Source organism: Mya arenaria, chromosome 14 (assembly GCF_026914265.1).
Source record: "Mya arenaria isolate MELC-2E11 chromosome 14, ASM2691426v1".
In the NCBI taxonomy this organism is placed as follows: Eukaryota; Metazoa; Mollusca; class Bivalvia; order Myida; family Myidae; genus Mya; species Mya arenaria.
In genome coordinates this window covers 43,401,234-43,407,419 of record NC_069135.1, presented here as the reverse complement: position 1 = coordinate 43,407,419, position 6,186 = coordinate 43,401,234, and positions in this window count along the sequence as shown.

Below are 6,186 nucleotides of genomic sequence, written 5' to 3'. Positions count from 1 at the left end.
CACTATTTTAGCAAATTACAGAGTTATTGCCTTTTTCTGTGTTTTTTTGGTCAAACTTTTGTCCGTACAGTAACTTGAAAACTACTAGATGGAATTTCATAAAACTTCATACAATGTTAAATCATAACGAGAGGCAGCGTTCGGGGGTATTAATCACCTTCAGTGATAGCTCTAGTTTAGTAATTGTAATAATAAAAAGTGAATGCTGTTTTGACCTTTTCTTATTCACTTAATCAATTGTAACAATCTACCGTAATTCAATTGTTAGCTATATTGAATATGTGTACACTCAGCCATTTGGGTTATGCAATAGTCAAAGGAAAGTGGGGAATGCCCATACGTGCAAAAATAAACTATATTATAAAAAAAATCTAATAGTGTGGATGGAAGGATATGATCATTTATTTGTATATATACTTTAATGATGCTTCTTTAGCTCACCAGAACACAAAGAGCTCCAGGGTGAGCTGTTGTCTGTTGTCGTACGTCATCAACCTTTTCCTTCAAACTCTCTTTCTCAACCACTTGGTCAATTGAAACCAATAAGAATGTTCCTTATATAAAATAATCAACTCCACAGAAGCTGTTAACAAGATTTAAAATTAATTTCAGTAATGTTCCTAAGGTGATCCTTCATCAAATTCCTTCGAGCCATGTTGGTTTGTTAAAAACTTTGCCAACTGGGGCCGTGTCACGAACTTTGTGAATTGTTTATAATTTAATGTGTTTGTCAAATTGTATCAGTTTAATTATTTCAATAACAATAACTAAGTTTTTTGACTCCTGATTAATCATGATATTTTTTCCGCTGTTACAGTATTTCATGCTTCATAATTTGTCTTTTTTTGTGGGTCCAAGGTCAAGGTCGTGGCGATGTAAAATTGTTTCAGCTCAATAACTGAAAATCCTTTTCATACAGGAACTTGAAATTAAAGTTGTTCATGACTAGTCAAATACCCCTACTGATTTTGTGATCAGTATGTCAAAGGCCAATGTCGCAGTGACCTTCAGGTGTAAAACGTTTTATTGGCACTGACCTTGAGCTGAAAATATGTTCCCGCTTAATAACTAAAGAAGGCTGGCACCCAGGAACTTCATACTTGGGATTGCTACCTGGACAAGACTAATAGATGATGCCTTGATTTTGAGATCAGTAGGTCAAAGGTCAAGCTAGGTTGCGATGACCTTCAGGTGAAAAAACAGTTTCCACTCAGTAATTAAAGAATGCTTGAGCCCAGGTCATACTCGGTATGCAAGCTGGTCATGATAAGTAGATGACCCCTTTTGATTTTTTAGGTCAGTAGGTCAAGTTCACATTACAGGTAAAAATGAAATGTTAGTCACCAGTCTGTAGGTCACTGTCAGTTTGTCTTCAGTCCAAAAGTACAAAGTTTATAAGTATCTATTATGTGTTTCCAGTACGGATAGAAAAATCCGACCCAAGGGCAGGAGCGTAAGCCGGTAACGAGGCTTGCCGAGTTACTGGCCACGCAGCGTGCCCGAGGGAAAAATATGATTGATATTTTTATTGCATATCTTAATTTATCATTTTGTGGAAAAAATGACGTAGAAAACGTACTTTTGTACAATTACACCAAAAAGCGTGTGCGACGTTGTTTACTGACGTCATAGAGCGCAGTAATTTGAAATAACTAAAAAAGCGTTTTTTAGGAATTTTTATTTTCGATTTTAATTAAAAGTCTTGCTAACATATATATTTGATTGCGCTTTATTGAAATGGCATAATATATTTTTCATAAACCATACAATAAATGAAATAAGAAGTGGCGCATTATTGCGCGTGACTCATCTTACATGGGGTATGTCCATCATTGCTTATTTCTCAGCTACCACAACACAATAAGGGAGAAAAGCGCTTTTTTCAAACAAGAGGGCCAAGATGGCCCTTTATCGCTCACCTTAGTAAAAATTTGTGCTATAGACTTGTTGATAATTAAAGGGCAATAACAGGGATTTGGCTTCTCTGATTTATTATGCCCATTCACATTCTCACCAAATTTTGTGATGATTGGACAAATGCTTCAAAAGTTATTGAAAGGACAAGAGCAATTTTAGGTAATTTCTATAATTAAAGCTACAGCAATTTTGCTAATTATTAAACACTTTTATACACATTCTGACCAAATTTGGTCATGATTGGACAAAGGGTTCAAAAGTAATTGATCGGACTACATACTGGATGGTGCCTGTCTGCCCTTCCATACACCATAGGTGGAACTATTTTATGTCCAGTTTTTAGCTCTACTGGCCAAAGGCCAAAAGAGCTTATGCGATGGTAGTTTGTACGTAGTATGTGAGTCTGTGCGTCTGTAAACAATTCCTTGTGAACACGATACAGCCTTCAGTTTTGATTGTATCTCAATGAAACTTGTACAGTATTTGGATATCCATTAGAGCTCGGTTCCTTTCGGAAACCATCTGCCTATGCATGCCTAGATTATGGGCCTTGAAATGATTAGAGTATGGGCCTTGATAGTATAAAAAAATGCTATTGTGTAAAAAATGCTTGCTAGAAATCATCGAAACAACCTTTCAGACACATTTCCAGGATATTTGGGCTGAAAATGTTACCTGCAGAGCCTTAACAAGGTTTTTTCCATATTTGGGCTCTGTGATCTAGTTTTTGACCCAAGATGACCCATATTCAAACTTGAGCTAGAAATCATCGAAACAACCTATCTGACAAATTTCAAGGTTATTTCGGCTGAAAATGTTACCTCTAGGGTGTTAACAAGGATTTTCTATATTTGGGCTTTTTGACCCCAGATGACCCTTATTCGAACTTGAGCTAGAAATCAACGGAGCAACCTTTCTGACATATTTCAAGAATATTTGGGCTGAAAATGTTACCTCTAAAGTGTTAACAAGGTTTTTCTTTATTTGGGCTCTGTGACCTTGTTTTTGACCCCAGATGACCCATATCTAAACTTGAGCTAGAAATCATCGAAACAACCTTTCTGACAAATTTTCAGAATATTTGGACTGAAAAAGTAGCCGAGTGTTAAGAAGATTTTTTCTATTTTGGGTCATGTGACCTAGTTTTTGACCCCAGATGACCCATATTCGAACTTGTCCAAGTAATTACTGGGACAAATATCCTGACCAAGTTTCATGACAATTGAGGCAAAAATGAGACCACTAGAGCGTTAACAAACTAAGTGTGGACAGACGACAGACAACGGACATTCATCAATCCTAAAATCTCACCCTCAGCCTACGGCTAAGGTGAGCTAAAAAGCAATCTCTAGTTATACCCCCCAAAACAAAGTTTTTATACCCCCCAAAACAAAGTTTGGGGGGGGGGGGGTATACTGGAATCGGGTTGTCCGTCTGTCCGTCCGTTTTTTTTTTGTCCGGGATTCATCTTTGTCGTTATTGAACAAATCTTTTTCAAACTTTCAGATATTAATGGCCATGATGTAAACTTGCGCCTCTGTGAAATTGGTACGGGTCACATGACCCTGACCAGAGTTATCTCCCCTTGATGTGTTAAAGTAGGCAAAATAAGCCCTGTCCGGGATTCATCTTTGTTATTATTCAACAAATCTTTATCAAACTTTCAGAAATTAATGGCCATGTTGTAAACTTTCGCCTCTGTGAATTTGGTACAGGTCACATGACCCTGACTGGAGTTATCTCCCCTTGATGTGTTAAAGTAGGCAAAATAAGCCCTGTCCGGGATTCATCTTTGTTATTATTCAACAAATCTTTATCAAACTTTCAGAAATTAATGGCCATCTTGTAAACTTTCGCCTCTGTGAATTTTGTACAGGTCACATGACCCTGACTGGAGTTATCTCCCCTTGTAGGCAAAATTAGCTTTGTCCGGCCTAACTCCAGGGCAAACAACCTAGACATGGAGGGGTGGGGGTTATTTGTTAGCCTATGGCTTACAGTTCTAGTTATTATTGGATATAATGTATTTGTATGATGTTATCTAGATGTTGACTATTCAAAGTTAGAAAGGTAAAATGAGTTATTATTGCTGTTTAAGTTATGTATTTTCAATGTGATAAATACCGGTACTTCAGTCTAATACAAAATAACAAGAGGCCCAAAAGGGCCTATGCTCTACTGGCATGGCTCTTGTGGTCATTTTCAATCCAGAGCATGTACGTTTGAGTAATAGGCAACAAATATATAGTTCATTTTTAGTGTTTGGGTTAGCTGAAAACGCTTCACGTTCAACATCTGAGGACAGGAAGTGTTGTAAGCAGATTAGTTGCATGAACTATTTTAATATGTGCCAAGTAAAGATAATCTGAGGGTAAAAAATATTTGCTTTCAAAACTGTACTCATCGTCAAAATTTCATTTCTGTAGCTTTAAAAATAAAAAGTCGGTCAAAGTCGAGGACATCCGAGGACAACATTAATGCTTGTTTGCAAAACTGTTCACATGGTCAAAATTTCCTTACTGTAGCTTTAAAAATTAATAAGTAAGTCAAAAGGGGTGGGGCCAGCTTTTGCCCAAGGGGCATTATTTCACATGTTTTCAATTGCATCATATGATGCTCCACAACAAATATTAAGTATGGGCCTTGTGGTTCGAAACAAGAAGATTTTTAAAATATTTCTTAAATAAGTCTTTAGGAAAATAGTGACACCCAGGGCAGTGCCAGTTTTGACCCAAGGGGCATAATTTGAACAACCATGGTAGTGGACCACTAAATAAAGCCTTGTTCAAAATAGCAAGGATTTGCATAGTGGTTTCAGACAAAAAGGTTTTTAACATTTCCCAATTTAAGATGGGGGGGGGTGGGGGAGTCCGTCCCTTACAAAGAAAAGAGAACTCTTCCCTAGGCCTCCGCCAACGTCGCAGATGTCGTTTGCATCTCCATGGGGGGGGGGGCATGCATGGGCAGATCTGGCTGGTTTTCGAAAGGAACCAAGTTCTAATGGATATCTAAATACTGTACAAGTTTCATCAAGATACAATCAAAACAAGACTGTATCATGTTCACAAGCAATTGTTTACAGACAAACTGATTTTTTAATACTTTCAAGGCTTATAATCTAGGCATGCATGGTCGGATCTGGCTGGTTTTCGAAAGGAACCAAGCTCTACTGAATATCTAAATACTGTACAAGTTTCATCAAGATACAATCAAAACTGAAGACTGTATCGTGTTCACAAGCTAGTGTTTACACAATAGCATTTTTTTATACTATCAAGGGCCATAATCTAGGCATGCATGGGCGGATCTGGCTGGTTTTCGAATGGAACCGAGCTCTAATGGATATCTAAATACTGTACAAGTTTCATCGAGATACAATCAAAAATGAAGACTGTATGGTGTTCACAACCAATTGTTTACACAATAGCATTTTTTTATACTATCAAGGGCCATAATCTAGGCATGCATGGGCGGATCTGGCTGGTTTTCGAAAGGATTCAAGCTCTAAAGGATATCTAGATACTGTACAAGTTTCATCGAGATACAATCAAAACTGAAGACTGTATCGTGTTCTCAAGCAATTGTTTACAGACGCACAGATGCACATACTACGTACACATTACCATCGCATAAGCTCTTCTGGCCTTTGGCCAGTAGAGCTAAAAATCAAATATCTGAAAGTAAAATAATCTAGAAATAAAACATGTATTTATAAAGTAAAAGCTTTGAAAATCTTCTCTGAAAACACAAATCCATGACTTTTGATATTTGGCATGTAGTCTCATGTAGTGGCTCTTATAAACCAAGATTGTTCAAATTATGTCCCTGGTGTTGAAGCTGGCCTCTCCTCGGTGTCTCAGGTTTTCTATATACTAAAATAATCTTTGAACGGCATGGCTCAGTCCTTTGCTATGGTATGTAGTCTTATGTAGTGTTCCTCATCAAATTTGTTAAAATAATATCCCTGGGGCCAAAGCTGGCCTCGCCATGGGGGTCTCAGGATTTCCATATACTTTTATAGCATTTCTTTTGAAAATATCTGAAACTGCAAGTCCCAGACCCTTGATATTTGGTGTGTGACTTCCTTAAAAACCACTGAGTTTCTTTGTTATCAATGATTTCCTTAGCAACTACCTTCATTCATAGCAACCAATGACTTCTTTTCCGTCCAATTACTTCCTTCGCAACCATTGACTATATTTGTTAGCAGACAATAACTTCCTTAGCAACCATTTTTTACCTTATTAACCAATAGCTTCCTTAGCAACC